The sequence below is a fragment of the Trachypithecus francoisi genome, unplaced genomic scaffold (genome assembly GCF_009764315.1).
Source record: "Trachypithecus francoisi isolate TF-2019V2 unplaced genomic scaffold, Tfra_2.0 Lachesis_group12, whole genome shotgun sequence".
NCBI classification, from domain to species: domain Eukaryota; kingdom Metazoa; phylum Chordata; class Mammalia; order Primates; family Cercopithecidae; genus Trachypithecus; species Trachypithecus francoisi.
This window is the reverse complement of record NW_022681457.1, coordinates 76415569-76441829: the sequence shown is the minus strand read 5'-3', so window position 1 is coordinate 76441829 and position 26261 is coordinate 76415569. Positions and strand designations below refer to the sequence as shown.

General features: G+C 43.4%; 1 long non-coding RNA gene across 2 annotated transcripts in view; it reads left to right on the top strand.

Moving 5' to 3' along the window:
- The window catches only part of LOC117092624, a 29606-nt gene extending 7887 nt beyond the window's left edge, over positions 1-21719 (top strand). The window contains exons 2-4 of one of the 2 annotated variants that reach the window (XR_004440860.1): positions 7731-7857; positions 16579-16643; positions 21610-21719. This is a non-coding gene — a long non-coding RNA (uncharacterized LOC117092624). Of the gene's footprint in view, positions 1-7730; positions 7858-14862; positions 15262-16578; positions 16644-21609 lie in introns of those variants that run through there. The other variant, XR_004440859.1, reaches the window with a different exon arrangement.
- The last annotated feature ends 4542 nt before the right edge of the window (positions 21720-26261 follow it).

The following is a 26261-nucleotide window of genomic DNA, read 5'->3' as shown; positions in this document are numbered from 1 at the left end:
ACGCTTAGGCCTCAGGCAATGAGCTGTGGAGGAAAGAGCATGCACGGTGGAGCCCAGAAGACAAGAGTTTGAATTCCGGCTCCACCACTTTGTAGCCCTTTGACCCTGGGCAAATTATTTAACTACTGTAAGCTTCAATGTCATACCTGTCAAAGGAGGCAAAGCGCCATGTCTTACAGTTGTGGTTTTGCCCTCCTCCTGGCCTCCAGGGGCATCTGACAATGTCTAAAGACACTTGTTTGTCATAACTAGGAAGGTGCTACTGGCATCTGGTGGGTAGAGGCCAGGATGCTGCCCCCACCCTACCCTTACTACAAAGAATTATCCTGCCCCAAATGCTAATCCTGCCAAGATTGAGAAACCTTGCCTTCTAGGATTGCTTTGTGATGATATAATCGTTACAAACTTTTATTGAGCTTTAACTGTATGTCAGGCACTGTTCTATCACTATTTAAAGTGTGTCAACTTGTACCTGCTTATAGCAAATCTAAGAGGGTGGTAGTAGCATTATCCTCATTCTCTAGATAAGGATACCGAAATACAGGGAGAAAATGTGCCCCAAATCACACACCTAGTAAGTGGTGGAACCAAGGCAGTGTGCCAGGGTTTGAACCAAAGCAGCGGCATGAACTCATGTGTGTCTGCTTCAGTGCTTGGAACATGGTGGTGATGGTGACTTCTCCACCTCCAGAGTGGGAGGATTCATTCATCCATTCATGCAACATATATGCATTGAGAGCTTAATCACAGCTTGGTGATAAAGTCCTGGTAGACAAGATAGGCAAGGTCCTTGCTCACACAACTTATTTTCTAGTTGAGAAGAAAAATTATGAACAAGCAAATCAATAAAAATGGAGATAATGTAAGTGACAGAGAATGTCTGGTGAGTGATGAGAAGAAGTCTGCCATGAGAAGATCTGGGGGAAGAGCATGTCCAGCAGAGAGAACAGGCTGGGAAAAGGCCAGAGGTGGGAGGCACCTTGGTGAGTTCAGGAAATACAAGGAAGTCCAGTGAACTTGGACCTAGGTCATAAGGGAGGAAATTCGTTTTTTGTTTGTTTGTTTGTTTTGTTTTATTTTGTTTTTTGAGACAGTGTCTCACTCTGTTGCCCGGGCTGGAATGTAGTGGTGCGATCTCTGCTCGTGGCAGACTCAGCCTCCTGGGTTCAAGCGATTCTCCTGTGAGGGAGGAAATTCTAAGAGATAACATTAGAGAGATGAGAGGGGCCAGGTGGAGTAGGACTTTGTAGGTCAAGGTAAGGAGTTTGAATTCCAGCTTTGCTGAGAAGCTATAGGAGGGTTTTGAAGAAAGGTAACAGGATCTGATTTACATTTGTAAAAGAGCATTCAGATTTTGATGTGGGGATGCTGAGGCCGACATGTGGGGAGTTCAGGGAGTGATTCAGTAAGGATGCTAGAGCAGTAGTTAAAGGATATGATGATAGTGTCTTGGTCTAGGGTGATTGTAGTGAAATTGGAGGACAGTGAGCAAATTTGGTTCACACGCAGTGACCGTTTTGTGACATATATCATAAGGGAGGGAAAGAAAGAGAGGAATCAAAGGTGATGCTGAAGTTTTTGTCTCAAGCAACTGGCTCCAACAGCTGAGATAGGGAGGCCTGAGGAGGAGCAGCGGTTGGAGGGAGTGGAGGGAAGGTATCAAGAGGCCACTGTTAGGTCATATAAAGCAAGAGCTGCTTGCTAGGATCCAAGTAGAGGTGTGAAGAAAACAGCTTATAAGGGGATGAGCCTGGGGCTCAGGGCAGCAGTCCAGGCTGGAAGGATAAATTTAGTATCCATTGCACAAAGATGATATTTGAAGCCAAGGTGCTGTTAAAGAGAGGCAGGGAATGGAAGAAGACCTAGGTGTAAGTCAGGGAAATCATTCATTTCAAGTTTGAAAGACAGACATTCATCAAAAGAGATGGAAGTAGGAGAAAAACCAGGAGAGAGAGGTATCAAGACATCCAACAAAATGAAACAAAACAGGGAAGTGACCATTAAATTTGACCACGGGAGGCTGAAGTGAGACATTTCAGTGAATTCTTGGGGATAGAAGCTGAAGTGAAATGGGTTGAAGACAGAGAGGTGAGCAAGTGGAGACAGCCACTATAGGGACCTTTTTCTAGGAATTTTATGGTAAAGGGTAAAGAAATGGAGTGGAGTAAGAACAGGGGTCAATGGCAAGACTTTAAAAAATATGAGTCGGCCGGGCGCGGTGGCTCAAGCCTGTAATCCCAGCACTTTGGGAGGCCGAGACGGGCGGATCACAAGGTCAGGAGATCGAGACCATCCTGACTAACACAGTGAAACCCCGTCTCTACTAAAAAATACAAAAAAATCTAGCCGGGCGAGGTGGCGGGCGCCTGTAGTCCCAGCTACTCGGGAGGCTGAGGCAGGAGAATGGCGTGAACCCGGGAGGTGGAGCTTGCAGTGAGCTGAGATCCGGCCACTGCACTCCAGCCCGGGCGACAGAGCGAGACTCCGTCTCAAAAAAAAAAAAAAAAAAAAAAAAGAGTCATCTATGTATTTGCAAGCCAATGTGAAGGATCTGACAGAGAGAGGGGAACTTTTGATCCCCAGAGACAGGGGTTCATGGGAGAAGTCCTTGAGAAGTACTAGAGCGGCAAGAGGCTTGGGATCCGGAGAGAATGGAGTGGCTAATTCTTTTTTGTTTGTTTGTTTGTTTGTTTGTTTGAGACGGAGTCTCACTCTGTTGCCCAAGCTGGCATGCAGTGACACAATCTTGGCTCACTTCAGCCTCTGCCTCCTGGGTTCAAGCGATTCTCCTGCCTCAGCCTCCTGAGCAGCTGGGACTATAGGCATGCGCCACCACGCCCAGATAATTTTTGTATTTTTAGTACAGATGGGGTTTCACCACATTGGCTGGAATGGTCTTGATCTCTTGACCTTGTGATCCTCCTGCCTCGGCCTCCCAAAGTGCTGGGATTACAGGCGTGAGCCATTCCACCCAGCCCTGGAGTGGCTAATTCTTGTTAGGACGTTTCATCTCTGATTATAGGAGAGAAGGCCTCAAGCATGTGAATGATGTAGGTAGTCTGGTGGCTAGATAATGCTGTTCTGGGAGAATGATTTCCACTTTCTCAGAGAGGAAGATCTATTTGAGCTCTGACTTGAGCCACTGGTCAGCTCCTAGTCCTGACTGTTGATACACACTAAGCCAGTCCTGGCGCCAGACTGAGCTCTTCTCGTAGACTGAATGTCTAGTTCTGCCCAGCCACCTCCCTTTGTTGATAAGAAAGAAGCTGGGAAGGCTTCTTTCACTATGGTGACTCAGCATAACCCATCTCTATAGCTGAAGAGAAAACTTGAAGCAAAGCCAGGCTCAGCAGGACATGGATAGGTCCACAGATGAAAGGGAATCCCCCAAACTTGTCAGAGGAGGGCTTGGTAAGAGTAGAACCACTTATGGGGCATGTCATGACCACATAGAGCCAAGAACAGGAGGCTCTCGAAATGGACCAAAAGTTGGGATTCATTAGAAGGAAAGGCCCAGACTGAAGTAGGATTGGAAAACGAATGAGGCTGGTCATGAGGACATGCAAGCAGATCTGAATGAAGTGGGTTGGGTGGAGTTATGGGTGATCCAACTAAATCCTGGACTGCTAAGTGTTCTTCAGTGTTTTCCTTCTTTGTGGACTCTTGCAGGGCCAATGTGGTCTACGCAAATAGATTTACACATTTATATGGTGATTGAGAGTTTATAACTGTAAAATATGTGCTGTATACGAAAAGGCTTTTGCCAGGCACAGACTCACATCTGTAATCCCAGCTCTTTGGGAGGCTGAGATGGGCAGATTGACTGAGCCCAGGAGTTTGAGACCAGCCGGGGCAACATGGTGAAACCCCATTTCTTCAAAATGTAAAAAAATTAGCTGGGCATGGTGGCACACACCTGCAGTTCCAGCTACTTGGGAGGTTGAGGTGGGAGGATGGCTTGAGCCCAGGAGGCAGAGGTTGAGCCAAGATCATGCCATTTCACTCCAGCCTAGGCAACAGAGTGAGACCTTGTCTCAAAAAAAAAAAAGAAAAGAAAAGAAAAGAAAAAATAAAAGAAAAGAAAAGAAAGAAAAGGAAAAAGAAGAAAAGAAAGACAGAAAAGAAAGTCTTTACTACCATTAGTAGTGGATTGGATTGGGTTCAATTCTCTGCTCCCATTTTATATTTGAAAGCCCATTTCATCAGTCTTATCAAGTAGTTGTCTGGACACTGCTTATGATATTTAATGACAAGAAGCTCACTAAAGTCTTCACTTAAGGCCTAGCTTAATCCCTCCAGACCTCAATTTCCTCTTCTGCAAAGTGAGGAACAATAGTAATGTGTATCTTACAGGTTTGTTATGGGAATCAAGTTAGATAATGCATGTGAATGCACTTTGTGTACTGTAAAGGGCTGTGAATATTACTTCTGTCATCATTATTAACAATACTAAGAAAAAGAAGAGGCCTCAAAAGTATTTCCTGTACTACTTTCAAGTTCTCTTAAAAAGTCGTGAAAGGGCCTGCATCACCTGTAACATGGATGCCTTGTGGAAGGAGCCATGGAAGTCTGTGTCTTGGTGGCACCCAGGGCCACTGCATGGAGCAGGTGGGTAGGTTGCACTTCGCAGGAGGGGGCTCTGTTGAGGAGGTGAGTGGCAGTGAAATCCAGCCAGCACTCTGCTTGTCCCGCCATGTGCCCTGGCAAGGAGCTGCATCTGCAATGATTCTGCCAGGCACCATATAGGCTAGCACCCACCGGCATGCTTCCTGAAATGTTTAGGTTTGCTTGACCTTTAATTAGCAAATCCAGTCATGGAGAATCAGATGAGTTTCTGATCTTCAGCCATTGGAATTTTCATGATGACTTTTCCATCTGTATACCCACCCTGGTCTTTCTTCTACTGGAATGCCTTGCTTTCCTCTCAAACTTATTATGTCCAAATTCATACCTCCATTTTTCTCAGTTGAGAGTTTGGGCTGGATTCTCTACTCCCATTTTATGTTTGAAAGCCCTTTTCTTGAATCTTATAAAGTAGTTGTCTTGACACTACTTATGACATTTAGTGCCAAGAAGCTCACTACTGCCTCAGGTAGCTGATGCCACTTTGAAGCCACTCTTCACATTCAGAAACTTCTGTCTACTGAGTCCACACCTGCCTACCTGGAGCTTACACCCACTAGTGCCTGGTTCCTGCCTTTGGGACCACATGGAACAAATCTCTATCTTCTTCACGATAGCTATTCATTGTTTTGGATAGAGGGATCAAGTTACCCTGTGTCTTATTGCTATTTCTTCCATTTCTTATATGAAAGTTTTTGCTTCTTTTCACTCTCCTGTCCACTAAAACAATTCTTTTTGTCTAGAAATGGCACCAATAATTTATAGTTTTTTTCATTCATTGATTTACTAACTCATTCATCCAACATTATGTGCCCTAGGATCTAAGGCTAAGAGATGAAGTGATTTGTCCAGGGTCTTACAGTTCCTAAGCTTTTGTTTGACTCAGATCCATGTTATTTCACTAACACACAGCTGCCTCTATGTAGAAGTAGTGGCCCTGGAGTCCAGGCAACTTCTGAAGTGGCAGAAGCTTTTGCAGACTCACCAACTTAATTGATTCTTTTGTTGTTGCTGTTGTAATTTTTAGTTTAGTTTAGTTTTTTGCCTCTGAACTTTTTAGTAATCTATCCATAGTGTTTAGCATTCCCATCTCTTTCTCCCCTTCTCAAATCAGCAGCTTAGCCAGGCACAGTGGCTCATACCTGTAATCTTTGGGATGTCACTTTGGGAGACAACCAAGGTGGAAGGATGGCTTAAGCCCAGGTGTTTGAGACCAGCCTGGGCAACATAGGGAGACCCTGTATCTACAAAAATTTAAAAAATTTGCTGGGCATGATGGTGCACACCTGTGGTCCTAACAACTCAGCAGGCTGAGGTGAGAGGTTCGCTTGAACCTGGGAGGTCGAGGCTGTGGTGATCCATGATTGTGCCACTACGCTCCAGCCTGGGCAACAGAGCACGAACTGAAAAAAAACAAAAAACAAAAAAGAGAAGAAAAAGAAAAAACATCAACAGCTCCTGGTCTAACCCTTTCAATATAAACTATTTTCTCACAGTTCTAGATCTCTTTTCCAGTAATGTTATAGATTGAAATCACCATTTCTAGCTACAACATAAAGCATTAGCCCAGGACTAGAGAAACATGAGTCCTTAAGATGGTAAATTCAAAAAATTCTCACATATACAAGGAACAAGTGTGGTTAGATGCTTCATGAGAATAGAGACCATGTCAGGGTTTTTCATTTTGCATTGTATGTGGCTCATATTCATAATAGCTGCTACTGCTGGCTGCTATGACTAATTGCTAATATAGTGGAGCACTAATTATATGACAGGCATTTAACAATGTATGGGAGTTCCAGTTGTTGGCCTCCTCACAAATACTTGGTCTTGCCGGTTTTGTAATTACAGCCATCCTACTGAGTTGAAGTGGCATCTAATTGGATTGTAATATGCCTTTTACTTTTCTTTTCTTTCTTTTTTTTTTTTTGATTTTTGAAACCGGGTCTTGCTCTGTCCCTCAGGCTGGGGCGCCATCTCAGCTTACTGAAAGGGGCTCCTCATGGGCTCAAGGGATCCTCCCACCTCAGCCTCCTGAGTAGCTGGGACCACAGGCTTGCACCACCACACCCAGCTAATTTTTTAGTTTTTAGTAAAGATGAGATCTTGCTATGTTGCTCAGGCTGGTCTTGAACTCCTGGGCTCAAGTGATCCTCCTGCCTTGGCCTCCCAATGTGCTGGGATTACAGGCATGAGTTACTGTGCCTGGCCGCTAATGATTAATGGTGTTGAGCGTCTTTTCATATACTTATTTGCCATTCTTACATTTTATTTGGTGAAGCCTTTGTTCAAATCTTTTGCACATTTCTATTGGGCTATTTTGGCTTTTTATTTTTGAGTTGTGATAGTTCTTTATGTATTTCATATACAAGTGGTTTGTGAAACATAGCTTTGCAAATATTTTCTCATGGTTTGTGTTTTCGTTTTCTTAATGGTTCTTTTGGACAGCAAATAATTCAATTTTGAAGAAATTCAAATTATCAATTGTTTTCTTTAATAATTTGTGCATTTTTTTCTTCTATTTAAAAAGTCTTGGCCTAACCCAAGGTGGCTAAGATTTTCTCTCCTTTGTTTTATTCTAGAATTTTTATAGTTTTACGTTTTCCACTTCAGTCGGTGATCCATTTTTACTTGGACCTTGTATGAGTTGTGAGATAAGGATCATGGGCAAGGGTGCTGCTGCTTCTTTTCCTCTTCCTCCTACTACTCCCTCCACTTCTCCCCTTGTTCCTCTTCCTCCTTCTCTTCCTCATCCCCTTCTGTTCTTTCCTCTTCCATCTCACCTTCTTTTCCCCACTTCTTCCTCTTTCCCCTCATCTTCCTCCTCCTCGTTCCCGCTTCCTCTTCTTTCTCTTTTCCTTTTGGCTAATGGATATCTATGTCCCAACATCATTTGCCTTTTTTGTTTTTTTTCACAGCATCTGGAAAAAAATATCTTTAATTTCCCTCTTTCTACATCCTCTTGTATCCTGGGAACAAAGACCATCAATTCTGAGATTTGTGAGGCGAATCTAGACCCTTCATTGGTTGCCTGTATTTTGGATGAGTGGAGAATTCCATCTGTCGGGGTATTTGCTGCATCACAACAGTTGTTGCATTTTTTTCAGGCAAGAGAAGAACACTGTCTACCAAAGTTGGCAGTCCCTGAATAGCCTGAGTCCAGGGGAAACCGAGATGGATCTTCTGGTCACTTGGGAGTGAACTCAGCATGGAATCTGTAACAGTGGATACGATGTAAGTCATTGGTGGGCTGGGTGATTACAAGCTTTGCTTTCGCCCGAAAGCTAAGGGGATTGAGCATCCCATGATGTTTCAGTTTACTATGTATTTGCCTGACAACATTTATTGAAAGATTACCCTTTCTGTATAGAATTGCCTTGGTGCCTTTATCAAAAATCAGTTATCATTTTTGTGTGAGTCTGTTTTTGGACTCTGTTCTGTGCCATTGGTAGACACATCTATATTTACAGCAACATCACACTGTACTGCTATAGTTTTATACTTAGTCATGAAACCAGGTATTAAGTCTCTAATTTTGTTCTTCATCTTTGATGTAGTTTGGACATTTGTCCCTGTGTAAATCTCATGTTGAATTGTAATCCCTAACGTTGGAGGTAGGGCCTGGTGGGAGGTGTTTGGATCATAGGGGCTGATCTCTCATGAATGGCTTGGGCCATCCCCTTAGTGATAGGAGAGCTCTCGCTCTGAGTTCACATGAGATCTGGTCATTTAAAAGTGTGTGGTACCTCCCTTCTGCTCTCTCTCTCTTTCTCTCTCTCTTACTCCTGCTTTCACTATATGAAGTGACTGCTCCTGCTTCACCTTCCTCCGTGAGTAAAAGCTCCCTGAGGCCTCTCCAGAAGCAGATGCCTGTATGCTTTCTGTTCAGCCTGCAGAACTGTGAGCCAATTGAACCTCTTTTCTTACAAATTACCCAGTCTCACGTATTGCTTTATAGCATTTGTTTGGCTATCAAATTAGTTGTATTTTCATATAAATTTTAAAATCAACTTGTCAATTTCTGCAAAAAGTCTCTTGGGATTTTGACAGATATGGTCATGAATCTCTAGATGAATCAGGGGAGAATTTACATCTTAATAATATTGAGTCTTATAATCCATAGGCATGGTTTATCTCTGTTTAGATTTTCTTAAACTTCTCTCAGCAATATTTTGAGTTACTCAGTGTACATATCTGTACACCTTTTGTAAAATTTTTTCCAAAGCATTTCATGATTTTTAATGCTCTTAGGAATAGTACTTAAAATTTTTCAACTTGAAAAATTGAAAGTATGTAAAATACAATTAAAAGTTGTATATTATTCTTGGTTTCTATAACCTTGCATTTTTTGCATCTATTGAAATGATCAAATGGATCTATAAATATATTCCCTCCTCTTACTCTTGCTACTAGTAATCTGAATCTTCTTTTTATTTTTTCCTGGTCAGTCTGGTCAGAGATTTATCAAATTTATGTCTTCCCAAATAACCAGCTTGGGCTTTGCTGACATTCTCCACAATTTTTCTCCATTCTATTTCCCTGTTTTCTGTTTTAATTTTTGTGATTTCCTTCCTTTTCTGCTTGCTTTGGTTTTAGTTTTCCTTCCTTGTTCTCATGTTTTAAGATGTAAACTCAGGTCATTAATTTTAAACCTTTCTTTATTTCTAAGATAAGCCTTTAATTCTACATATTTTTCTTTATCAGCATTTCATATATTTTGGTATTTGTTTTTTCATTTTGATTTAATTAAAAATACTTTGCAATTTCCTTTCTGATTCCTTCTTTGTCCCATGGGTTGTTTAGAAATGCATTGTTTAATTTCTAAATTATTGGGTATGTTCCAGATTTCTTCCTGTTATTCATTTCTAATTTAATTATCTTGTAGTCAGAGAACATACTTTGTATGATTTTAATATTTTTGAATTTATTGAGACTTGTCCTATGGCACTGAATAAGATTTATCTTAATAGGTGTTCTGTGGACCCATGAAAAGAATGTTTATCTGTTGTTCGGTGAAATGTTCTGCAAATGCCAATGACATTAAGTTGATTATAATGTTTTTCAAGTTATCTTAATCTTATTTTTTGTCTACCTAGTCTATCAATTATTGAGAGAGGAGTGTTGAAGTCTCAAGTATGATTTTGGAGTTGTCTATTTTTCCTTTCACTTCTGTGAGTTTTTGCTTCATGTTCTTAGAAACTCTACTATTAGGTACATATACATTTTGGTCATGTTCTCTTGATTGATTGAATACTTTATCATTATGAAATGACTTTTTTTATCTTTGGCAAGATTTCTTGCTCTGAAGTCTATTTTGTCTGATATTAATAAATCTACACCCACTGTATTTCAATTAGTGTTAGCATCGTATATCTTTTTTCCATGTCTTGCTTATAACCTACTGTGTCTTTATATTTAAAATGGATTTCTTGTAGGAACCATATAGTTGAGTTTGTTTTTTTGTTCCAATTTGACAATTTTTAAAATTTAATGTGATTATGGGTCTGCTTGAGTTTAAATCTACCATTTTGCTGTCTATTTTCTATTTGTTCCATTTAGATTAACTGACTATTTCTTGTGGTTTCATTTTCTTTTACAACCTTAGTAGCTTTTTCCCTCTTCTCGTCTTCCTCCTCCTCCTCATATTCCCCCTTGTTCTCCTCCTTCTCTGCTTTCTATTTCCCTTTACCTATATCCTCCTTTTCTTTTTAAATAAATTATTGCCTCATGGTCCATAGTGCACATGCCCAGGTTAGTGGCAGAAGTTAGTCTCTCTCTCTCTTTCTGTCTCTCTTTATTTATTCTCTTTTATTCTCATATCTCATTCCCTTTCTCCTCACCACATAAGCAACAATTACAAGTTTAATGTATTTTTTTGTTTGTATATGTCCTTGCAAATATGTATACCTATTTTGTGTGCATATATTTTTAATTCAGATAGATTGTGTCGTGTAATTAATCTGACTCTGTTCTTATCTTTTGCACCAAACATTGTACCCTTAACAATCAATTTATTTCTTCTGACTGCTTTGTAACACTCAGTAGTAGTATTTCACATGTTTTACCTGTCTACTCTCTGACTGATGATCTTTCAGGTTGCCTACAACTCCCTGACTCCAGAAATAATTCTCTTATACACCTAGATTGGCTTTTTTAGGGAATGCATATCCCGGAGTATAATAGCTGACTTATAAACTATGCATATATCTAATTTGACGGAGTGGTGGGGGATGTTCTTTAGAATGGCTCCACCACTCAATAATCCTGCTATATGAGAGTTTCCTATATCCCTGCAAATCTTGTTGTTTATCCAGCTTTCTAATTTTTATTGGTATAAATTACATAAGGGACATTTCTCTGGCTACTAATAATTTTGAGCAACTCTCCTAATACTTTTCCTCTTTTTCAGTTTCCTCTTTTGAAAATTGCCTATGCACAAATATCCTTTGCTCACTTTTCTCATGGCTTTTCTCTTTTTCTTGTTGATTTGTAGGAGTTTTTGTATGTTTTCTATTTTAATCCCGTGCCAATTTCAGACGTTGTGAATACTTTCTATTATTTATTTATTTTCTCCATAGAGCCCTTCATTGCATAGAAATCTTTTAAAAAATATAATAGAGTAATATTTATCTTTTCCCACTTGTGCTTTTAGTGTTTTGTATGTGAAATTATTCCTCATATCTAAGTCATAAAGATAAACTTCTACATATTCTATTAACCTTAAATTTTTAAATCTTCTATTAACTTCATCATTCTTCTGATAACTTTATTTTTTGTCTTTCACGTTTGTGTTTTTAATCCACATAATACCACCTTTGTATATGATATTAAGTAAGAGATCCAGTTTTCCTCTTCTACATATGGTTAACTAATTTTCCAACATGACATACTTAACAATTTGTGGTGAGTTGTTTCGTCATATTCCATTGTATGTAAAGTTTTTATATATATATATATCTGTGAGTGTCCTAGCAGGACACAGAACGCAAGCCGAAATGGGATGACGGAGGAGAACTTAATGAAGTACTCCCAGGTTAAGGACACCAACAAGGATGGGTAGGATACTCAGTAGCAACAGTGGGGAGGTCTTATCTCCCATTCTCCAGCTCCTACCCACCAAGTATGAACAAGCAATTGAAGGGAGTGGCTATCAAACCCAGAAAAAGCTGTAGCTGGTGTTCTGGTCTTGGGCATATGAGTGCAGCCTGTCAGGGGAGTGCTAGGGCATAACTACCCTCTAACTCCTTTTCTCTCTAACCTCCCTCCAGTGACTCTCTGTGGCCCAACTCAACAGGGAATCACAGGGCAAGTAAGTACAGTTAACGCAATGCAGGGAGGCCAGCCTCTCATATGAAGCTAGAGAAGGGTGGAGAAAGGATGTGGAGGGGCAAACCGAGAATATCCAGTGCAATACATGTGAGAGTGTGAGGGTGTGTCCCTGTGCTTTCTGTTCTGCAACAGTGCCTCTATCTGTTATTGGCCATTATTACAGTGTTTTTATTATCTTGCTTTTGTAGCATGTTGATATCTGGAAGAGTGAGGTTCTCCTTTTTTCATTATTAAGATTTAACATTTTTAGGCTAACTGCATTTGAATTCCTCCATGTACATTTTAGAGTAAGTGTATTGCAGCCTCAAGAAATCAACTGATATTTTGATTGGCTTCGTATTATATGTTTATATTGAGTTTGGAGAAGGAGCATGTTTTTAATATTAAGTCAGCTCATTCATGCACAGGAATATCTCTCTACTTATTCACACAATCTTCTATACCTTATATTAGTGTTATACTCTTCTACATAGAGGTCTATTGTATTCTTGGTTATATTAATTCCTAGTTAATTGGTTAAATTAACCACTTATCTTGTATCTTGTTTTCTTGGTTAAATTAATTTCTAGATTAATTAATTCCTAGATTTCTACATTGTGGATACTATAAATGGTGCACATATTTAGTGAATGCCTTCTATGTGCAGGCCCTATGTCTGGTGCTATGGATACAGTAGTGAGTGTGACATGGTCCCTGGTTTCACAGACCCGACACTGCAAAGACAGACATCACACATTGAAACAGACAAATATATGACCACATGTTGTGTTGAGTGCTCTGAAACAAAGGCCCAGCTTTCGTCCCTGCACTTCTGCCTTTGCTGTGTCATTTCTCAGTGCTCTGTGTCACTGCTCTTACGAAGATCCAGGCCTGGTGTCAGGAGACAGGATTTCCAGTCCCAAATCTGATTCTATCTAGCCAGTTTGTTCATCTTTAGAATGAAAGGTTGGACTAGTCAGACTTTTAGGGCTCTTTAGCAGCATCTGTCTTCCTCCCTCCCTCCTGCCCTACCTTTCTTCTTCCATGATTGAGTGTGAAAGAAAGAACAGTAGTACCTGGGGAAGGGAAATTGCTCTGTCTAGTTTTAAGTGCTATGGAGATACTCAGCTGTTAAAGGGCCCACCACTGTAGAATGTGCAGGTGTGGATCTTAGGAGGCTTCCATGCTGGAGGTGTACAATTGAGGGATACCACTGGAGTCCTGATGTGAATGAGAGCACTTAGAAAGAATGGATACAGAAGAAGAGAAGGACTAAGAATAGACTCTGAGGGGCTGAGCCATTTAAAGTAAAGTAAGAAGGGAAAAGGGTCTTTCAGAGGAACCTTGCCACAGGATTAGCATTACAGGGCAAAAAGTTTTACATCTCCTAGGAAGACACTTTGGAAGTTTAATTAACGACCATAATCAATTGTTTAGAATCCTTTTTACATCATTCTTACTCTGGAAAAAAAAAAAAGCTGGTCAAATTGATGACCTTCTATGATTTCAAAAGTATACCACTTATTTTTAATGAGTTTATTTCTAAGATGTTAGAGCGAGCAACCTTATTGGTAGTTGCCTCCGTTTCCCCATTGATAAAATGGCCGTAATGAGACTTATTTGATGAGGTTGTGGTGAGGGTGAAACTAGATTCTGGGAAAGTAAGACATGTCTGCAGAATTAGGAAATCCTACTGTTATTCTTTATGCTAGTACCAAGGGTTAAATTTGCTTTCTGTCTTTGACCTTTTTTCCCCATTCAGTGACTAACTTCTTTTGTAAACTAACGTTCATTCCATTCTCATATATCTCTTCTGTCCCAGTTTCTCTGGGTTCCCCACGCCCAGCAGTTGGGAGATCAGAAAGATACCATCTGCTGATTAATAAACAGACACGTATTCCTTCCTAAGTTGATTGAATCAGGGTGTCTCTTGACCCTCATTCTGAATGTTCATACATTCCACCACATAGTCGCTGATCTAAGGTCCCACCCAGAGGCTCTGTGGCTGGGATGAATCACATTTGAACTGACCATCCTTCCTGGAACCCATGGGCTACAACATGTGTGAGCTCAGCTGAAGTAGACACCTTCCACCTACTGAGAACAGGGCTGGCTCCTGGCGATCACATCTTACAGTCTACAGGGGCCCCTGATCAGTAAGGGCTGGGGATTGCAGATGGAGGGTCTACTGAGCACCCCACGGGTTCAGTCCTAGGGTGGAGGGTGTTGGTGGTGGAATAAAAACAATCAAGAGACTGGGTCCTAGCTCCTCAGGAGGAAAGAAGGTGGCTGAGGATGGTGGCAGGTTTGGGGTGAAAACTTAAGGCATGTATGGGCAGATTTTAATTTATCTATCTAGATTAGATTTGGGGTCCAGATTTTGGGTGTAGCAGCCCACAACTCCCCAAAATGAATTATACTCTGCCTTAAAGATCCAAAAATCTCTCAAGTCTCTCTGAACTGATTGACTTCCATTGGCTCCCCTCTCACTCTGAAGCATGTTTATTTCTCTGGGAGTTGCAGGCTTTTGTGTTCTCAGGGCTTGGCAAGGGCCTGGGTCTATTCTCCAAGTGGAAATGAAGAGCTGCAGATTTATCTGGGCTCCATGGCTATCTTCCTTGCATTCCTTATTCCCCAGCTGGGTGTCCCAGAGACATTAATAAGGGGGAATTGTTGCTTTTTCTTTCTTTTCTTTTTCTTTTTTTTTCCTTTAAAAAAAAAAAAACATATTGAAGAAACAGAACGAAGCACAAAGCCAAGAGGAGTCAGTCATCCCTCTGCCTTAAAGTTTATAGGGGCAAAAAATCCTATTGTGGGGAACGTGTGAGAAGCACACCCACATTAATGAGTTTGCATGGCACTTCCACTTAACACACAAACCTCTCAGGCCCAGAAAGTTTAAAGCGCTTCTCCAAACTCTTGAAGAAAGTCAGTACTATAATTGGGATTAAAAGCGATGTGCTCTTTCTCTCAACTCAAGCCTCCACCCTGTAAGGCAGGGAAGACTTAGGGCAGAGGAAGATGGAGGCTGTGTGGCTCCGTAGGGCTGGGCACGCACCCGGGGCAGGTCTGGACAGAGCCTGGAGCTTGTGGTTATTCTCTTCAGAGCCTGCACTTGACTCACTGGGGACTCCGGACAGTCCCTCCTTACTTTCTGTTTTAATCTGTTCTACTGGAAGTTAGGCTTTTCAGAAGTGTTACCATGAAAGTAACAGGGCAGATTTGGGGTGGCAATGGGGGGCTGGGTCTGTTTTGGTATGTCTAGGCTCTCCAGGCCAGCTCCACGCTGCATGCCCAGCAGTGAAAGCAGGATCTGAAAACCAGTGGATGGTAAGTGGATATTGCTATTGTAGATGAAACTGAGGCTTGAGGGTCAGACAGATCTAAATTTAGAACCCCAATCTACCAATTCTTAGTTGTACCAACTTACATATGCTCCTTTCTCAGACACAGTTTCCAAATTTGATCCTGATTTAATTGGTCTGGTGGGGGTCTGGAATCTGCATTTTTAAACAAGCTCTCCCAGGTAGTTCTGAGGCAGCTAGCCAACACCTTAGAACTTTATTAAAAATGTAAGATGCGATAAATGCAATGGAGAGAAATATAAAAGAGGAGGAGAAAGAGAATTCTTGGGGGGTGGGGGTGACACAACTTTAAATAAGGTGGTCAGGAAAGGAAGCAAACTAAGAGAGAGTATGGCTAAGGCAACGTAATACTAATAATATGAATGGAATAGGTAACAGTTGATTTAGCTCTCACTCCATGCCAGGCATCATGTATTAATCTACACCCAAACTTATACCTGTGAGGGAAATGCCATGCTTGTCCCATTTTATAGATAAAGAAACCAAGGTCTAAAAAGAGTAAGCCCTTTTTTGGTGCCATGTATGTCCCTTAAGTGTTTCCTGAGGCAGGCAAAGAAATCCTTCCCACTTTGCAGATGAGAAACTGAGACAGAGAGAGGAAGATAAACAGTGGGCTCAGGGTCACCCAATAAGGAGTCAGTGCTGGAGCTGGCTCTGAGTCCAGATCTCCTGGCTCACAGCTCAGGGTTCTGTCACTGCCTATACTTGCTGGGCCCAGCCAAGCCCAAGGAGGGCATCCTGCCCTGGGGTGGTGCTCTCCTAGACCAGCCTCACCCCTCTTGACAGAGAAACATGGCCCCATCCCCTGCCAAACAGTCTTGTTGCCCAACTTGTGGGCAGGAGCCAAGCCTGGCAGTCTTTGGTGGGCATCCAAGTCAAGTTGCTGTTTCCTGGGCTGAGTTTAGCATGTAGCATGGCTTCATCATCCAAATATGTCCTGCCAGACAGGCCTCAGCTGCTGGCTAGCGGGGCATTTGGCGGCCCAAGAGAGCTTGACTCTAATTGGGCCCAGCCGACATAAATCCTGTCTCTCTTTAAGAGGAAGTCCATCCATTCTCTGGAAGGGGCAAGAGGTGGGGAAGGGGAAGAGCCTCCCACTGAAGGACTGAGTTCTGCCAGGGCCCAGTGACCTTATGTAATTGTTCAAATCACTCTGGCCCTCTCTGTCCATCTGAAGAGTGAGGAGGCTACACCCAGTGATCTCTGGTGGTTCATGCCAAACTAAAGGGCTGTCCTGTTACTTTTGTGTGTGTATGATGTTGTCTTTCCTTTCTGCTTGCAGCATCATCAGGGGCAGCTCTCATATTCTGTGATGCAGTGGGCTAAGAACCACCTGACTTGGGTGAGGTAAGAGAAAGTCCTTTCCGTGAACAAAAGAACTCCCCAAGGGCTGCTTTGATATCTAGAACTTTTGTAGCAGAAGGCTTGGATTCACCTTGAAACAGAGTAAAGAGCTCCAGGAGGGGAGTGCTTCTCAACTAAGCTGGGTCACTTATTGACAGATGGGTAGGGGGGATTTTGGCAGGGTGTGTTTTGTCCTAAGGGCAAATTTGAGCTGTCAGTGATGATCAGCTGTGCTCAGACGAAACTGGAAAACACTGGGTCAGTGTGAAGACAAATGATATCAACCTTGCAACTCTGGCTTTCCTAAGAACGCGTCAACTTAAGCACCCGTGCATTTATTAACACATTCACTCATGCACTAGGCATAGGAGGCACTAGCTACGTTCCAAGTACTACTCTGGGCACTGAGAATATCGATGAATCCGACTCAATCATTGTTTTATTCAGAGCCATGGTCTACTGAGAAGAACAAGCATTTGAAAAATTGATTCTAAAATGTGTGGTAAATCCTGTACCAACGCAATGTGCAGATTCTCTGAGTGGAGGAAGAAATTAGGGACTCTGACTTAGGTGGGGTGAAGGGGACAGGCAGGCTTCCCAGAGAAGGTGGCATCTTAGCAGTGCTTTGGAGAATAAGTTGAGAACACTGGAGAGGACAGTTAGAGCAGAGGATAGGGCATAAGGAAAAGTTGAACAAGTCTAAAAGGATGCTATGGTCAGAGAACAGCCAAGTAGTTTCATGTAGCGTGAGGAAGGCTGTGTGAACAGCATCGGGGGGCGAGGGGTGCAGGTGATGGAACAAAGGCCAGAGCTGAGGCTGGGGCTTGGCTGATCCAAAGATGTCCCACCTGGGAGGGACTTTAGTTTGTTCCAGTGATTTTTTTTACACTTCCCAACCCTGTCTGTGCATCAGAATTACCTAGAGAACGTTTATAAAATGCAAATAGTCTTCATTCCTGAGATCCTGATTTAGCTGGTCTGGTGGGGGTCAGGAATCTGTATTTTTAAACAAGCTCTCCCAGGTAATTCTGAAGCAGCTAGCCAACATCTTAGAACTTTTAAAAAAATGTAAGATGCTGATAAACGCAATGGAGAGAAATAAGAGGAGGAGACAGAGAATTCTTGCGGGGTAGGGGGTGACAGGAAATAAATAAATAAATAGTGTGGTCAGGAAAGGAAGACCTGAAGGAGTGAAGGAGGTAGCCATGGGTATATCTGAGAAAAGATCACTCCAGTTGGAGACAATGGCAGATATAAAGGTATTGAGGCAGGGCTGACTGATGTCCTGGAGGCCAGTGTTGCTGGACCACAGGAGACGAGGTCAGAGGGGTAATGGGAGCAGACTGTTTGGATAGGGCTTACTCCTGGCCTTTCTGAAACCATTGATTTAATAAAACTCATCCACCATTTAGAGAAAAAACAGGCCTGGAAAAGGGACATTTTAATAGATGCATCTTCTCTGTGTCCTTCTTTTGCTCAAGGTTGTGTACTGGGCCGTGTGACTTGGTGGTGCAGAAGAGCATAGAGATGAATAGAATATAGACTCTGTCTTCCCAGGGATCCCAATCGGGGGTGGGCACAGGCTCACGCAATCCTTTCTGGTAGAAATACATGGTGCTATGCTAATTCTAGCTCTAACAGAAATGGCAGCTGCAGTTTGAGGTGGTCGTGGAGAGACATGGGCATGTGAATGAGCAGACTGGGACAAGAGTAGCTCCTTGAAGTTGGGGGTGGGGAGTGGGTCAGACTTCAACAGACACAGCGGGAACGACTTGCCCAAGGAAACAGAACAAGTGCATGGCTGAGACTGAGCCAGAATGGATGTCTGTTCGTGGTTTGGGGGAGGCAACATGAGAATATGGGGTCAGAAAGTCCTGGGTTCTGAGCCTGGGTCAGCCTTGACATTTGAGACCAACGTAGGCCACATGACTTTACCTCTTGGAGTCTCTCTGGCCTCAATTTCCCCATCTTGTCCATGGGATTAGTCCCTAGTCTGAATATTGGCTATGAAAATTAATGAAGTAATGTATGATTATGTGTCTACCAGCCCAGGGGTTGGCATGCGGTAAATGCTCAGGGAAGCAATTTTGCATCACCCCCAGCATAATTTGATCTGTTTTTCTCCCACATACAACACCACTTTCTGTCTTCATGGAAGCTACTATGGGCAAGCTGCCCCCCGAAGGTCCCGCATAACAATTCACAAAGCCCAATCCCGTTGGCCAATTGAGCTCCATATTTCAACTACACCCTGAAAGTGGCGTTATTATCATTGCCCCATTTCATGGGTTAGGGGAGGTGGGAGGAGGGTAGCATCATCCTTGAAGGAGCCAGGACTTCTTTGTGTTTTTTTCTTCTTACTATGTTGACCTTCATGGCTGGGCCAAAGACACAGACCACTAAGGAGCCTTAGGAGCTAAAGGGAGCTGCTGAGTAAAGCCTGGAGCTGGGGAAGCTGTCCTAACCCCATCCATGTGGAGGGGTCCTTGGTGACAGTGGTCGTTTGGCCCTGCCCCTTCTACCCCGCCTGGGCGCCCAGTTTGGACATGTCCCAGCCCTACCCTCTGGGCTCAGCCTGGTGTGCTCTGCCTGGCCTAGAATAACCAGTCAGCAGGGACCTCCTTCTAATCTGATTTTGGTTGCTGGGGAGAGGCGTAGGCTCACACAAACAGGTTAACGCTTTCGCTGCCAAGGATGGAACATTTCTGAGGCAAGTTCTTTGTTCTTTTGATCATTCATTCTTTCAATAAACTCTTCCATAGGTCTCTTTGGCACTGTTGCCTGGGTTGACACTGGGGATAAAGAGGCAAGTTAGACCTAGCCCTTGACCTGGACCACCACCTCTAAGGAGGCAGACGTGGAGACCCATCATCACCAGCCGTGCTGGAGGACTGTGAGAAAAAACAAAGCCCAGGGTATGCAGAGCTGAATTCTAGGCCAAGAAACATTCCTCTCAGTCAGCACGGTCATTCATTTGTTCCTTCAGCCAACACTCACTGACACCTATTGGGCTCCGTGGGCCTAGGCCCTGGGGAGGCAGAGATGACTCAGACCATTTTTAAATTTAAAAAATATCTCAGACCTTGAGGTGGTGGAGGATGGGCAGACACATTGAACTTTGAAATAGGTCATTGAAAAGAGAGTGGTAGGAAATTGGGGGGTGGGATGGTGCAACCACTTTACTGGGGAGGAGAGTTAGAGTAGGGGCAGTGGGACAGTTCCTAGGACTTAGGCCTTGAAGAAGGGAAAGGCTTTGACAACTTGGAGCTACGGCGATGGGCTCCAGGGGAACCACATTTACCACTTGCCGGGTGTCCTGGATAATTCTTATTTAAACAATCAGGGTTTTAGTTGAATGGATATATCAATTATTGGCTGACTTTTGTGTTTATTATGTAATACTCTTTTCACTAAAGGTAATATATGTTCAAACTTTCTAACATTTGATTACTTTGATCAAACTTTTTGGAAGAAGAAATTAGAAGAGACCATTTTTTAGACCACATGTTCTGATTTCTGATTCAGAAGCATCATTTCTATACTTATATCCACACAACCAGGGTCTAGTTTGACCCCTCTGCCCAATCACAATGTGTCTCAGGAAAGATTCTGTCCTCAGTCATCTCCCCAAAGCAAGGTAGAGGTAGGGTAGGGCTGAATAAGAAAAGAGCCCTCACCAGGTAGATGACTGGGTGGAGTTAGCATTTGCAGCTTGAAATGACCCAGACCTCAAGAAAGTTCAAGATTCAGGGTGTCTTGGCTATATTCATGGTTAAGGACAAGGGATTTTGAATCAGCTACAGCTGGGTTTAGTTCATTGCTCAGATACATATATCTGGATAAGACAATTAACTAATGTACCTATGCCTTGTGTAATTTCTGTAGGATTATTGGCAACATTATATGAGATAATGCCCTGTATCTGGCATTTAGTGAAGACTCAAGGAAAGGTAACTGATAAATTAATAGTAGTAGTTGGAGGACCTCAAGTCTGCAATGGATATGACTTTTGCAACCAGAACCTTCACAGCCCTTGAGATCCTGTTACCACCGGGACTGTCATCCAGCTCTTCCTCCCCACTTACAAATCATACCCACCTGAGCAGGTGTGATCAGGGGCCAGAAGTTGAAATGCTCAAAAATCCTAATAACACTCTGAATGAAGACAATGTCAGCCCTGGGGCTGCCATGTGAGGATCTGAGCCTGCCCCCACCCCATCACCGCTAAAGCCAGCAGCACCTATTTGGTTTTGTACTTCGGAAGAGACCTAGAGCTCTGCTTCCTGCCCAGGGTCCCTGCCCCTTTAAAAGACCCTGTCTTCTCATCTTCATTCTGCTGGTTCTATCCATTACCCCTGAATGGAAATTGAAGCATAATTTTTCATGCTTGAAGCCATTAACACTCTGGGCCCTTGACAGGAAACAGCTCAGCTTTAATTAGCCACAGCAAGCTCCCTGCATGAGCTTCTAGCACAGCCCAGGGACTTCAAAGATAAAGGCTTCTCCATTCTCACTAATCACAGCTATTAATGAGCCAATCAAGGCAGACTAGGGCCAAGGCAGGCAGCTCTCTTCGTACCTTAGGCAGAGAGCTCTGTCCTGCTGCCGGGAAGCTCCTGCCCCTACAGAGCTGGAGTCTGGTGTCCTTGGGAGCAGAATGACTGGGATTTGATGTCCCATCTGGGTTGGGACCCCAGCTCTGCAGCTTATCTGCTGTGAGTCCTAGGACTGGACAAATGTCCTTTCTGAGATGCTTTCTACAACAAAAAATAATAATGCTATTTTCATGAGGAGCTATTATTATAACGGGAATATAGGTCAGAGGTTCTCAAACTTGAGCATGCTTCAGAACCACCCTGAGGCTTCATTAAATCTCTTGACTGGGCTCTACCCTGACTTTCTGACTCAGGTGTTCTGGGAGGAGTGGTGTGCAAGAATCTGCATTTTTAAATTTTTAACTTGTTCCTAGATGATGGTGATGATGCTGATTTGGGGACCACATTTGAGAAGCCCTACTCCAGACTACATGAGGGGTTGTACAAATGTGAGCTATTACTTAAAGATTTTGATTGTATTTCCCTGAATAAATGTCTCCTCACCCCTTTCCTTAACCTATGTCTGCTATGACAGTTTCTAGGAGCTTCCCATCTGGGCTATCAATACTTGGACACACCAGCATTTGTCACTGTGTGGTGCCCTGATAGTGTAAAATACTCCAGGTATGCTCAGTCTTAGGCAGAAATGGGCAGGACCACTTTTTTGCCCAATCTGGGTACCAAGATTCCAAATCCTGACATTGACATCTTAAGTCTCCAGCATCTTCTCTGGAAGGACAAATGCATTGGGACCTTTGATTCCAGAGAAAGCAAAGAGCATGGAGCCTTTAGAAGTCTTTTGGGAAACGAACTGCATGATGGAGGCTGGGAAGATGGAAATGTGCAGAAAGGAAGGTATTCATCACTGGAGGCCATGCTTCTTTCACCTGAGCATTACAGTGTGGGGAACATAAACAATGGGATGGTGGTAGGGCAATGCATGTGTTTAGGGGAGATTGATTAGAAATTTCTACTGATGGCCTAACTAATGTCTAACTAAAGTCCTTCCTGCCACATTCTGCTGTTTCCTTAGGCAACAGGGACACATACTCATACTTATTTCAACTACTGCCTCCTGCTTGCAACACCTGACAGCATGACTCAGAGTCACACTGAGCTTCTGGCTTTAGAGACAGGTTTTGTGGTCAAAGAATATAACAGTTCATGGACTTAAGATGTTGAGTTTCAACTAGGGCTATCTTCTCTGGGTCCTGACCCCTCATGCTGCTCACTCTCACCTCTGTGCCTTTTCTCTGTTCCACCACCTCACATACCCTTCTTCCTACTCCCTCTTATTCACGTCTCATTCAGCTTTCACCACCCACCCCAGATTTCTCAGAGAGCTTGTTCCTGAATACTGCCATTTTGATGATCTTGGCTTTATAGATAGCATATCTCAAAGTGTGTGCCCAGGGGCTCTGGGGGATGTTATTATAGAAGCTCTAATGCAACTGTGGTGTCCCTTGGGAATGTTAGGCTAGGTAAAGTAAGTCTGGTGTCTTCTCTGCAGGACTTCTCAGAGCCTTGAATATGCGACTGTGGTTCGGGAAACTTAAGAGAGATGCTTAACAAGCAGCATTTTCTAAACATGTCACCACAGTGTGCATAATGTACTCTTTTTCCCACAGAGGATCTTGCTTTGATGTGGAGGAAGTAGGCCCTGAAGGACAGATGAGTTTAGAAAAGCTTCAGAGTCCAGCCAACTTGGGTTCCAATTCCAGAACTTACATCTCTTTGAGCCTGTCCTTTCATCTGTAAAATGGAGATAGTGGTCCTTACATTAGAGAGCTGTTGCAAGATTTATGTGAAATGACATGAGAAGTGCCTAGCCTGGAGTGAGGTATACAGTAGGGGCTCAATAAGTGTGTACTTTCTCCTCCTTTTGCCTTTCCTAGTGGACTTTTACAATCTGAATGAAGAATGAACTGTACAAAACAGGACGTGTTGCACGTACTTGGCATATGAGCGTGAAGCCAGTCAGGTGCACAGGGTTGGAGGAATAAAAGCTTGTAAGTGACCAGTGCAGTCCAAGCAGGCTTCCTGGAGGAGGCGGGTCTTTGCTGGGTCAGATTCCAAAGATAAGTTCTCCAGCAAAATCCTGGGGTGGGGGAGGTGGGGAACTTTGAGAACTGCATCTCTCTGTGAGCAAGCTATGGCAAGAATCCTTCTCTTTATTTTCTTTTTCCACCCTGGAGGCCTACTTCCCCACCAAATCCAGCTGACGCAGCACTAGCATTCCCCTCCCACAGCCTGAACTTAGCCAACATCTCAAGTTCGCAAGGTGTGAACCTCAGAGTTGGGCCCTCCTGGCTTGTGGAAATTCGCTCAGCAAAGCCTCTCTGGCTGCCTGCAGAAGCGTTCTGCGCTAGTGCCCTCTGGAAGCTGTGGGCAAACAGGTCACCAGACTCAAACAATCCGGGGTGCTGCCTTGGGGCCTACATACCCTAACCTTGTCCACAGGTTGAAGGGGAAGAGACAGATTTATAGATTTTCTCTCTGAGACTCTTTATCACCTCCTGTTTCCTGGCCCCCAGCAACCAACCATTTCAGAAAACCTCACTTTGAACCTCACTTTGCTCCTAGGTCCTTTAATCTCTGTAATATACCTAAAACAAGCATTATAATTCCCATTTTATAGATGAGAAAACAAAGTTCAGTTAGCTTGAAAACAAGCCTGTTTGATCCAAAGTCCAAGCTTTCTCTGCTGATGCTATGAAGCCCTGGATTTCCCTTAGTGCTTTTTATAGTTAATCCGGCCTGTCACCACCTCCAGAAAGCCTTCCTGGTCATCACTCAAGGCCACGCTCATATCCCCTTCTCCTGAGCGTCTGCAGTTGGAACCACATTGCACACCTTCCTTTAATCCATATTTCTGGGCAGAAAAGGACTGAGTTAATGTTCTGCCACTGCATCCTAGTTCTCGGAATAGCACACATATTAATCTTCATCGAGAGAAGGAACAAAGAAGTATGATTTTTGAGACTACATGGATGTATCATGTACTTTGCATCCCCGTCAGTCCTGAGTCACTCAGTCCACAATTCTTCACCCTCCTCTTAAACCATACATGGGTGTTTCTGGGCTGGGCTCACAGGTACTCACTGACTCGACTTTCCAGCACATCACCTGGTTTACCCTCCTGCACATCGGTTTGCTTCTCAGGTTTCGTCAAGGCCTCCAAAAATTCATGAGCAGACCCCTGTGGCTGGACCCACTCAGGAGGGGCCCTGTAAGATCTCGGCTCCAATCCGCTCCCCATGAACTAGCTGCAGTTCGGCATGCCTGCCTTAGACCCACCACCCGCCAAAACTCCCTTCAGTGATTAGCGGAGGTGGCAGGGAAATTATGAAAACCATGTGACAGGTAAATGGTTGTTTCTACAACTTTCTTAAGTTTCAAAGGGAGAACAGAATGCTCTGCTCTAGCATGCGGGCTGGGAATTCAGGCTTTGCAAGTGCTTTCCAGAACACACAGGGAAGAGCAGACCTAGCAGGATTCCGCGTTTCCCTTTAGTGGAGTCCAGCTGGGCCTCTCTGCCTGCAGGACTGAGCCTGTTCATAGAATGGGCTTCATCCAAACATGATGGCTTTGTTCCCCTGTGTGAAGATGAGACATGCAAGTGAGTTCTGAATAGAAAGAGCTTCTTCTCTCAAACCCCAGGCTATTGTGACTTTAAAATAGATCTCAAATCTGACTCTTTTGGGTTTTTCTTGTTTGTTGGTTTGTTTTGAGATGGAATTTCACTCTTGTCGCCCAGCCTGGAGTGCAGTATGATCTCTGTTCACTGCAACCTCCACCTTCCGGTTTCAAGTGATTCTCCTGTCTCAGCCTCCCGAGTAGCTGGATTTACAGGCACTCACCACCACGCCCTGTTAATTTTTGTGTTTTTAGTATAGACAGGGTTTCACCATGTTGGCCAGGCTGGTCTTGAATTCCTGACCTCATGATCCCCCCACCTTGGCCTCCCAAAGTGCTGGGATTAGAGGCGTGAGCCACCATGCCTGGCCAATCTGACTTTTTTCACCATTCACATCACTACCTCCTAGATCCAAGCCACTATTGTCTCTTGCCTGGTCTGCTGCAGTAAGCTCCTTACTGGCCTCCCTGCTTCCAGCCTTTCCTACTACAAACCATTCTCTGTGCAGCAGCCATAACGTCTTCTTGCCATTATAAATCAGATCATGTCCCTCCTATGCTTAAAACCCTCAAATAGATCACTCAAGCCCAGGAGTTCAAGGCTGCAGTGAGCTATTATGGTGGTACTGCACTTTAGCCTGGGTAACAGAGCAAAATTTTGTCTCTGAAAAAACAAAACAAAACAAAAACTCTCAACTTCCAATTGCAATCTTTACCATGCCTTAAATCACCTCTCTTGCCTGTCTTCCTGTTGTCACATCTTCCACTCTGCCTTGTTCTCCGTGATCCAGCCGCAGTAGCCACTTTCTTGTTCCTTGAACAAATTAACCTTAGTCAGTCACTTTTGCCTTTGTACTTATCTGGAAAGCTTCTTCCAGATCCTCTCAGGGCTGGCTGCTTTCATAATTCAGGCTCAAATATCACTTACTGGAGGGGTCTTCACTGACCATTCTACGGAGTAGCCTCTGTTATACCTGCTGTTCTATTGTTTTTGCACTCATCAATCCTATACCAAGAAATTGTGTGTATCTGCCTCTGTATTTCTTTTCTGGTGTCTCCAGCTACAGTCTAAGCTCAGTGATGGCAGAGATGATGTTGGCTCTCTTTACTGACATATCCCCAGTGCCTCTAGCACTCCTGGTGCTGAACACTTGATTAATAAATATCTGTGAATGATTGCATGGAGTGGCATCTCAGCATACAAAACCTTATGGGAGAAGGCCTTTGTGGGCTTTCTGGGTGAGCCACAAATGATGGGTAGGATTTGCATAGGTGGAGAGAATCAGAGAAGGTATCCCAGGAAGCAGACTTGGCAGGGAGCATGAGTTGAAGGGTTGGAAGGAGAGAAGAGTACAAAAGAGAGTACCGCAGCAGCAGAGAGGCTGAGTGT